The 11,455-nt window shown below is 42.8% G+C and overlaps 1 protein-coding gene across 2 annotated transcripts in view; it reads left to right on the top strand.

Annotated features, from left to right (window-relative positions):
* The first annotated feature begins 6,948 nt into the window (after positions 1–6,948).
* The window catches only part of LOC134969348 (dipeptidase 2-like), a 649,658-nt gene continuing 645,151 nt past the window's right edge, over positions 6,949–11,455 (top strand). The window contains exon 1 of one of the 2 annotated variants that reach the window (XM_063945260.1): positions 6,949–7,008. The gene's annotated coding sequence lies outside the window, so the exon portion shown is untranslated. The remainder of the gene's footprint in view (positions 7,009–11,455) is intronic. The other variant, XM_063945264.1, reaches the window with a different exon arrangement.

Genomic DNA, 11,455 nt, shown 5'->3' with positions numbered 1-11,455 from the left:
GGAACATCAGTAATGTGAATAACAGGATTATTTGCTGAAAACCTAAATATTTAGCTGAAGCGTGAAGGCTTAATCTGATAAAGCAGATAAAGGTTTAGGTGTCACCTCTTCAACCAGTGGGCAGGCGGGGTGCCCGTAGGGAATGCGGGGCCACAAATTGCCCACCCTTATCACAAATCTGTATCACAATGTACCCACATAGGGAGTATACACATATGCAATGCAGCCCAGCTGGAGGTACCAGCAATATTGGTGACAGAGATTGTTTCAGAGGCACAAGAAATATTCAGCTAAAGCATAAATACTTAATGAGAAAGGCAATAAATATCACCCATTCAAAATGTCAGACAGGCATAAGTAAGGCATTAAATATCACCCATTCAAATGTCGGACAGGCAAGGTGCCCACAAGGAAAGTAGGCAGGCGGGGTGCCCGCAGAGAATGCGGGGCCACAAATTGCCCACCCTTATCACAAGTCTGTATCACAATGTACCCACATAGGGAGTACAATTTTGCTGGTATTTCCAGCTGAGCTGTATTGCATATGTGTGTACTCCCTATGTGGGTACATTGTGATGTGGGTATCTTGCCATGGTGCGGCGCCCTCCGGATGGTGCCGGTGCCCTCCGGAAGGCGGCGCCCCGGGCAAAAGTCCTGCTTGCCCGTGGCAAGATCTGCTACTGGGAGGGAGCACACACTACATACAGCATAGTACAGGGAGGGAGCACACACAAGTAGTGAAACACAAACACAGGTAAGCCCTGGAAGCCCAGGTAACTGATCTAGAGCAAACCGTTACGCGACTGAGGGAGATTCACAATCTCAAGCGTAGTTTAGACAGAACGGTGGAGGAGTTGCGGGAGGGGTCACTGGTAGAAGTGGACGATGATCAGGTAGCCAGTTGGGTCACAGTTAGAAGGAAGAAAAAGAGGGGGAGGCTCGACATCTCCGAACTATCAAACCCGAACAAATTTGCCAGATTGGACGAGGAATCGGAGGATGATAGTGAAGAAATGACGGTGCCGGAGGATACTGCTCCCTCTAGCATCCAGAGGAGCGGTCCCTCTGGCGCGGTTGGGATAAAAGATAGAGAGGTACCTAGTCAGATGGTGGTGGTAGGGGATTCTATCATCAGGAAGGCAGATAGGGCAATCTGCTACCGGGACCGTGATCGCTGTACAGTCTGTTGTCTCCCGGGTGCTCGGGTACGGCACATCGCAGACCAGGTAGATTGTTGGGAGGGGCTGGGAAAGACCCGGCGGTCTTGGTGCACTTTGGCACCAATGACAAAGTTAGCGGAAGGTGGGATGTCCTTAAGAAAGACTATAGGGACTTAGGAAAGAAACTTAAGGCAAGGACATCTAAGGTAATATTCTCAGAATTATTACCCGTGCCACGCGCTAGTCCAGGGAGGCAGAGGGAGATTAGGGAGGTAAATGTGTGGCTTAGGGATTGGTGCAGGAAAGAGGGGTTTGTGTTCCTGGAACACTGGGCGGACTTCTCAGTCAGGCGCCATCTCTTTTGTCGTGACGGATTGCACCTGACTGAGGAGGGGGCAGCGGTGCTGGGGGGAAGGATGGTTAGAAGGTTGGAGGAGATTTTAAACTAGGAGCCTGGGGGGAGGGTTTAGCTAGAAACTACGGGTTATGCAGTGACAATAGTGGGGATGGCGGTAGTAAACGAAATGGGGGAGAAGTTGAGGGGAGGGTAAGAGCAGGCGGTAAGTTTACTAACATGGGTACTAAAAGAGATTTTACCAAAGCACTAACCAATGACGATTACAGGTAATCATTGCTACATAAGGTGAAAGATGTCCCTAACGCAAGGGAAAATACTTATCTTAGTTGTATGTATGTAAACGCCAGAAGCATTACTGGTAGAAAGGGTGAACTAGAAATACTTGCAGCAAGCAAACAGTATGATATTATAGGCATTACTGAAACTTGGTGGGATGAATCTCATGATTGGACAGTCAATCTAGAGGGCTATACACTGTTTAAAAGAGATAGACTAAATAAAAACGGTGGAGGGGTGTGTCTTTACGTAAAGCCGTTTTTAAAACCTGATATACGGGAAGATATTCAGGAGGGGACTGTAGACACTGTCGAGACATTATGGGTAGAAATTGCATGCGGGGAAAAAGGAATTAAAAAGTTAGTATTGGGTGTATGCTATAGGCCACCTGGTATCAACGCATCTGATGAGGAATTGTTACTAAAGCAAATTGAAAGAGCAGCAGGAGTAGGAGACATAGTAGTGATGGGAGATTTTAACTATCCAGAGATAAACTGGAAAAACGATTCATGTGATACTGCTAGGGGCAATATGTTTTTAAACACACTTAATGATAACTACTTAGTCCAACTAATTGAGGACCCAACTAGGTACAATGCAATCTTAGACCTGGTATTAACAAACAATGGGGATTTGGTATCAGGTATTATAGTAGGGGAACCCATAAGAAACAGCGACCACAATATGGTCACATTCAATATCAGTTTCCATAAACAGCCCTATACTGGCTCAACTAGGACTCTAAACTTTAGCAAAGCAAATTTTGAAAAGATGAGGGTATTTTTCAGGGATATTGAATAGGAAGGTATGTTTTTAGGAAAAAATACTATGGAGAAATGGGAGGTACTAAAATTCCTGCTAGCTAAAAATACACTCAAATTTATTCCTATGAGTAGCAAAAAAAGGAATAAAAATCATAAACCGATGTGGCTTAACAAGAAGATTAAGGAACTTATGGGCAAGAAAAGGCGAGCATTTAAAAAATACAAATCTGACGGGGAAGCAGAGTCATTTCAGCACTATAAGGAATGTAACAAAATTTGCAAAAAGGAAATAAGAGTGGCTAAAGTAGAAACTGAAAAGCTAGTAGCAAAGGAAAGCAAAGCGAATCCCAAAAAATTATTTAAATACATTAATAGCAAGAGATTAAAGAAGGAGAGTATAGGCCCTTTAAAAGAAAAGTTGGGAGTCTTAAGCAAAAATGATAATGACATAGCGGACACACTAAATGAGTTTTTTTCAACAGTATTTACTAGAGCGGACCCATTTCAGGGACTGACACACAATCTCAATAATGAGAATATCCCACTGATAGGTACTTATTTAAGCGAGGAAGTAGTCTGTGACCGATTAAAACATTTAAAGATTAATAAATCACAAGGGCCCGATGGTATTCACCCAAGCGTTCTAATGGAGCTTCACTCTGAACTGGCAAAACCGCTATCTTTGATCTTTAAGGATTCAGTTATATCAGGTATGGTTCCCAAAGACTGGCGTATAGCGGAAGTAGTGCCTATATTCAAAAAGGGAAGTAAAGCTGAACCAGGTAATTATAGACCAGTTAGTCTTACATCTATAGTGGGGAAAGTATTGGAAGGTATTCTAAGAGAGAGTATTCAGAAGTTCCTTGAAGTCAATAAGCTCATTAAAAGGAATCAACATGGGTTTATGAAGGACAGATCCTGTCAAACCAACTTACTTGGCTTTTATGAAACAGTACGCGCAAACCTAGATCAGGGTAAAGACGTGGATGTAATCTTTTTAGACTTTGCCAAAGCGTTCGATACTGTACCACACATGAGACTTATCTACAAGCTACAAGAATCAGGGCTAGGAAGCACAATATGCACTTGGGTCAAAAAATGGTTAGATAATAGGGAGCAGCGCGTTGTGGTTAATGGATCTTTTTCAACTTGGATTCAAGTGCTAAGTGGTGTGCCGCAAGGCTCAGTATTAGGACCGCTATTGTTCAATATTTTCATTAACGACCTAACAGAAGGTCTAGAGAGCATGGTATCAATTTTTGCAGATGATACCAAATTGTGTAAGGCTATAAATACAGAGGAGGATGCCGAGTCTCTTCAGGACGACTTAGTTAAATTAGAAGCATGGGCAGCCAAATGGAGAATGCGCTTCAACACAGACAAGTGTAAGGTAATGCACTGTGGTAACAAGAACAAAAATTACACCTACCTATTAAATGGGGTAAAATTAGGGGATTCTGTACTGGAAAAGGACTTAGGTGTCCTCATAGATAGCAAGCTAAGCAGTAGTACCCAAAGTAGGACTGCAGCAAAGAAGGCTAATAAGATATTAGCATGCATAAAACGAGGTATTGATGCTAGGGACGAGAGTATTATACTCCCATTATATAAATCACTAGTGAGGCCACACCTTGAATACTGTGTACAATTCTCGGCACCGTACTACAAAAAGGATATCCTGGAGCTTGAAAAGGTACAGAGGAGGGCGACCAAACTAATTAAGGGCATGGAGACGATGGAATACAAGGAAAGGCTTGAAAGACTAGGCATGTTTACATTGGAAAAGCGGAGACTAAGAGGGGATATGATCAACATCTACAAATATATAAGGGGACAATACACAGAGCTTGCGCGGGACCTGTTTTTGGTTAGATCAACACAGAGGACTCGTGGACACTCGCTCAGGTTAGAGGAGAGGAGATTCCGCACAATACGGCGTAAAGGCTTTTTCACGGTAAGGACAATACGTGTTTGGAATTCCCTGCCCGAGGGAGTTGTAATAGCGGAATCTGTCAACACCTTTAAGGATGGGTTAGATAAATTCCTAGTGGATAAGGATATCCAGGGGTATGGTGCATAGTCATGCATTATAGTTACTATAAATAGGGATAAAATGCAACGGCTGACAGCAGCATCAGTCAGAAATTTTAGTCAAATCATCATGCATAGGAGACCACAAATAGGTTAAACTCGATGGACAATTGTCTTTTTTCAACCTCAGATACTATGTTACTATGTTACCAGCGCAGCGGAATCTGTCCCCGTGGCCAATCCGCTCCTGATTACATTCATAGCCACCACATTACATACAGAGCCACCACATTATTACAGGAATTACACCAGATTACACATATAGCACTGTATTACATGTATGGCAATGCACTACACGTATAGCACCGCATTACACAAATAGCACCACATAACATGAATAGCACCACATTACATCTATAGCACCTCATTACACAAATAGCACCACATTAAAGTATGTAACCACCGCATTACATACATAGCCATCGCATTACATACATAGCCACCGCATTACATAAATAGGCCCATCATCATGGACAGACATTGGGCAGCTATAGGGCTGAAGGACTTTGCATTAGAGAGTGCACCAGGGCTTGTTGTGAGTGCAGCCTGATCAGCTGGCATCCTGAGACAAGGTACATCCTGCTCCTGTCCAGTCCCCAAACCATACACTGTGACGGGGGACGCCCTAGCCCTTACACCTTCATGATAATACAAATAATGTAATTCAAAATAACCTCTCTGCCGGGTCCCCTTCAGTACTCAGTCACCGCTCTGGCCAGTTCGGTGAGAGTACGGGAACTAGGGTGGCGGCGGGTGTAGTGAACCTGGCTCCGACCATCGCTATGCTGCTGCTCTCGGGCCGGGCTTGTTCAGGAGACCTTTGACCGGGGCCAGGGAGAGGATACTGCTGGGCTGGTTAACTTTCTCCAGTTCCACCGTTGGTAGAACAGCTTCACCACTTTCCATGGCTACCCATTTGAAAAAACAATGCAATCAGTGAGTCAGGGAGATTGCTACTATTTCAGGGCAAGTATGAATATAAAATATTTACCCTTTACTGCACAAATATTAACTGCTTACTTTAGGTGTAAACTAAAATCAAGTCACAGTCAATCTGACGCAGGGGCATAGCCAGAACTTTGTGGGCCCATAGCAACATTTTGAAGAGGCACCTGTCCCAGTGTTTCTATAGAGACACAATTCTGTAGCAGTTGTTAATGTTTTGCCCCTTAACAGAGCCATAGTTCTTTTTCTGAATCATAGTAGTACCCTAGTTCATGTTAGGTCACAATGTAGGGCTGCAGGTACACATTATGCAACACAGTACCTCCAATTTACATTATAACATAGTGTCCCCAGTTCATTGTGCCACATTACTGTGCCACAGTTCATATTATGTCACACGATAGTGCCTCCACTTTATACTGCCACATTACAGTGCCCCAGCATATATTATGCAACATTATATTGTCCTCCAGTTTATTTTATAACACATTTCCATGAGCAGGTCCAGAGGCATAACTACATATATTGTAGACCTCCAGGCAAATGTTTGCAAGGGCCCCTATATATCACCGAATGGTGAAAAATGTATATGACACATGTAACTGTGACAGGGAAGGTGGACCCTCTCAGCTCTGGGACCCATAGCAGCTGCTCTCCCTGCACCTATAATAGATACGTCCTTGATCTGAGGTACAGCTACAGATATTCAGCAGTAGTATTTTAAGGTCATAAACAATGCAGGTGAAGTTATTTATTATTATTTATTACCAGTTACTTATATAGCGCACACATATTCCGCAGCGCTTTGCAGAGAATATTTGCCCATTCATATCAGTCCCTGCCCCAGTGGAGCTTACAATCTATATACCCTATCACATGTACACACAGACACATTCACACTAGGGTTAATTTTGTTGGAAGCCAATTAGCCTACCAGTATATTTTTGGGATTGTGGGAGGAAGCTGGAGTACCCGGAGGAAACCCACGCAAGTACGTGGAGAATATACAAACTCCGCACAGTTAGGGCCATGGTGGGAATTGAACCCAAGACCTTAGTGCTGTGAGGCAGTAATGCTAACCATTACACCATCCGTACTTCCCTAAGTTCTCAACCCAATCTTAAGATCCTAAAGTTACATTAATTAGAATATTAAATAAAATAAATCATCCCTTTGACAATTCATTTTACATCCAGTACAGTTGTAATAAAACGTTTCCTCTCTTCTTTTCCTGTTTATAAAAAAATTATTTACTTGGCTGTACAAAATAGATAAAAGATTTAACTTGAAGTGTAGACAGTTTGTTATCTTGAAGTCATACGATTGCGAAATACTGTAATTTCCACAGCTGTGCATCAGCCTATCTCACAGTACTCAGTAGGGACTAAAGTTACAGCAACAGGACTGCCAATTAGTAAGTGTATCACTTTTTGTATAAATCTATCTATAATAGCAGAATTAATATACATTATAACTATCTGTCTATTTGTGAGTCTTATACACGCAATACTAATATTTTATATTGCTTTGTTCATAATCACAGGAATGTGACTTGTTTCTTGTATATTGCAGTACAATATGTTATTTCTAAGAACAGTTCACCAATTCAGTATGCTACTTGTATGTCTATATTATTATTTTTTTGTAAAACAAAACAAAGAAAAAGTTAAATTGTGTTGCATTTGAACTCTACAGTAGATAAACGTGCACTGCATTACTATAATAGTTTAGATTACAGTACTTTAAGATTTTGAAGCATTGTTACTTTTTAGACTGATGTTAGACTGCATGCGGGGAAAAAGGAATAAAAAAGTTAGTATTGGGTGTATGCTATAGGCCGCCTGGTATCAACGCATCTGATGAGGAATTGTTATTAAAGCAAATTGAAAGAGCAGCAGGAGTAGGAGACATAGTAGTGATGGGAGATTTTAACTATCCAGAGATAAACTGGAAAAACGATTCATGTGATACTGCTAGGGGCAATATGTTTTTAAACACACTTAATGATAACTACTTAGTTCAACTAATTGAGGAACCAACTAGGTCAGGGCCGGTGCTAGGGTGTTCGGCGCCCCCCTGCAAACTATAAAATTGCGCCCTCCCATATTCCGTTGGCGTGCGCCGGGAAAATGGGTGTGGTCTCACAACTAAGGGGCATGGCCACACAATAGTACCCCCATTTAAAATTACACCACAATGTAGCACAATCTTATTAATCTTATACGTAATGCCCCACCCGTAGTAGTAGCGTCCTTATATGTAATGCACCCCAGTAGTAGTAGCACCCTTATACATAATGCACTCACAGTAGTAGTAGCATCCTTATACATAATGCCCCCCAGTAGTAGTAGCATCCTTATACGTAGTGCCCCCCCAGTAGTAGTAGCATCCTTATACATAATGCACACAGAGTAGTAGTAGCATCCTTATACGTAGTGCACCCCCAGTAGTAGATGCGTCCTTATATACGTAATGCCCCCCCCCCCAGTAGTAGAAGCGTCCTTGTACGTAATTCCCCCCTAGTAGTAGTAGCGTCCTTATACGTAATGCCCCCCCCACAGTACTAGTAGCGTCCTTATACGCAATGGCCCCCCCAGTAGTAGCATCTTTACATGTAATGCCCCCCCCCTGTAGTAGTAGCGTCCTTATGCATAATGCCCCCCCAGTAGTAGCATCCTTATACGTAATGCCCCTCTAGTAGTGGTAGCATTGTTATACGTAATGCCCCCGAGTAATAGTAGCGTCCTTATATATAATGCCCCCAAGTAGTAGTAGCGTTCTTATACGTAATGCCCCCCCCCCAGCAGTAGTAGCGTCCTTATACGTAGTGCACCCCCAGTAGTAAAAGCGTCCTTATACGTAATTCCCCATAATAGTAGTATCGTCCATATACGTAATGCCCCACAGTAGTAGTAGCGTCCTTTTACATAATGCACCCCCCAGTAGAAGCCTCCTTATATGTAATTCCCCCGTAGTACTAGTAGCGTCCTTATAAGTAATGCCCCCCCCCAGCAGTAGTAGCGTTGTTACGCGTAAAGCCCCCCCTGTAGTAGTAGCATCCTTATACGTAGTGCACCCACAGTAGTAGTAACATCCTTATACGTAATTCCCCCCTAGTAGTAGTATCGTCCTTATAAATAATGGCCACCCCAGTAGTAGCGTAGTTTCACGTAAAGCCCCCCTGTAGTAGTAGCGTCCTTATACGTAATGCCCCCCCAGTAGTAGTAGCGTCCTTGCATGTAATGGCCTCCCCCAGTAGTAGCGTCATTATACGTAATGCCCCCCCCCAGTACTAGCGTCCATAAAGTGCGCGTACGCAGACATACCTCACACACACAATTCACACATATATACACACACATACACACCCACCCACCCACCATATGCACACACACACACACACACACACACACACACACACACACACACACACACACACACACACCACTTACCTAAGCCAGTCTCCCTCTGTACTGCAGTGCAGCCTGGCCAGTGTAGCTCCGCCCCTTCTGTCCCGGTTAGCCCCGCCCCCTTTCGGCCCGTTAAGCTCCGCCCCCGTCTGTCCCGTACTCAGCCGCTGTCACACGGGGAGGGGAGGCAGGAGGTTTTTGATTCTGCAGACGCTGCTGCCAGTGACTGTCATACAGTGACAGACACAGCAGCAGCAGGGGGGACAGGAGTCACAGGACGGCGCAGCAGTGAAGGGATTCAGAGCAGGGAAAGCGCCTCTCTGTCCCAGCGCCTCCCTGCACTGCATCCCTTCGCTGAGCGGGTAGCGCCGGGCCTGAACTAGGTACAATGCAATCTTAGACCCGGTATTAACAAACAATGGGGATTTGGTATCAGATATTATAGTAGGGGAACCCATAGGAAACAGCGACCACAATATGGTCACATTCAATATCAGTTTCCATAAACAGCCCTATACTGGCTCAACTAGGACTCTAAACTTTAGCAAAGCAAATTTTGATGAGATGAGGGTATTTTTCAGGGATATTGAATGGGAAGGTTTGTTTTTAGGAAAAAATACTACGGAGAAATGGGAGGTACTAAAATTCCTGCTAGCTAAAAATACACTAAAATTTATTCCTACGAGCAGCAAAAAAAGGAATAAAAATCATAAACCGATGTGGCTTAACAAAAAGATTAAGGAACTTATGGGCAAGAAAAGGCGAGCATTTAAAAAATACAAATCTGACGGGGAAGCAGAGTCATTTCAGCACTATAAGGAATGTAACAAAATTTGCAAAAAGGAAATAAGAGCGGCTAAAGTAGAAACTGAAAAACTAGTAGCAAAGGAAAGCAAAGCGAATCCCAAAAAATTCTTTAAATACATTAATAGCAAGAGATTAAAGAAGGAGAGCATAGGCCCTTTAAAAAACAAGTTGGGAGTCTTAAGCAAAAATGATAATGACATAGCGGACACACTAAATGAGTTTTTTTCAACAGTATTTACTAGAGAGGACCCAATTCAGGGACTAACATATAATCTCAATAATGAGAATATCCCACTGATAGGTACTTATTTAAGCGAGGAAGTAGTCTGTGACAGATTAAACATTTAAAAATTAATAAGTCACCAGATCCCGATGGTATTCACCCAAGGGTTCTAATGGAGCTTCATTCTGAACTTGCAAAACCGCTATTTTTGAACTTTAAGGATTCAGTAATATCAGGTATGGTTCCCAAAGACTGGCGTATAGCGGAAGTAGTGCCTATATTCAAAAAGGGAAGTAAAGCTGAACCAGGTAATTATAGACCAGTTAGTCTTACATCTATAGTGGGGAAAGTATTGGAAGGTATTCTAAGAGATAGTATTCAGAAGTTCCTTGAAGTCAATAAGGTCATTAAAAGGAATCAACATGGGTTTATGAAGGACAGATCCTGTCAAACCAACTTACTTGGCTTTTATGAAACAGTAAGCGCAAACCTAGATCAGGGTAAAGAGGTGGATGTAATCTTTTTAGATTTTGCCAAAGCGTTCGATACTGTACTACACATGAGACTTATCTACAAGCTACAAGAATCAGGGCTAGGAAGCACAATATGCACTTGGGTCAAAAACTGGTTAGATAATAGGGAGCAGCGCATTGTGGTTAATGGATCTTTTTCAAGTTGGACTGAAGTGCTAAGTGGTGTGCCGCAAGGCTCAGTATTAGGACCGCTATTGTTCAATATTTTCATTAACGACCTAACAGAAGGTCTAGAGAGCATGGTGTCAATTTTTGCAGATGATACCAAATTGTGTAAAGTTATAAATGCGGAGGGGGATGCTGAGTCGCTTCAGAATGACTTCGTTAAATTAGAAGCTTGGGCAGCGAAATGGATAATGCGCTTCAATATAGACAAGTGCAAGGTAATGCACTGTGGTAACAAGAACAAAAATAACACCTACCTACTAAATGGGGTAAAATTAGGGTATTCTGTACTGGAAAAGGACTTAGGTGTCCTCATAGATAGCAAACTAAGCAGTAGTACGCAAAGTAGGACTGCAGCAAAGAAGGCTAATAAGATATTAGCATGCATAAAACGGGGAATTGATGCTAGGGACGAGAGTATTATACTCCCGTTATATAAATCACTTGTGAGGCCACACCTTGAATACTGTGTACAATTCTGGGCACCTTACTACAAAAAGGATATCTTGGAGCTAGAAAAGGTTCAAAGGCGGGCGACCAAACTAATTAAGGGTATGGAGACGCTGGAATACGAGGAAAGGCTTGCAAGACTAGGCATGTTTACACTGGAAAAGAGGAGATTAAGAGGGGACATGATCAACATTTACAAATATATAAGGGGACAATATACAGATCTTGCGCAGGACCTGTTTTTGGTTAGATCAACACAGAGAACTCGTGGAC

This window comes from Pseudophryne corroboree, chromosome 11 (assembly GCF_028390025.1).
Source record: "Pseudophryne corroboree isolate aPseCor3 chromosome 11, aPseCor3.hap2, whole genome shotgun sequence".
NCBI classification, from domain to species: domain Eukaryota; kingdom Metazoa; phylum Chordata; class Amphibia; order Anura; family Myobatrachidae; genus Pseudophryne; species Pseudophryne corroboree.
Note: the sequence above shows the minus strand (reverse complement) of the source record. Positions and strands in the feature narration are given on the sequence as shown.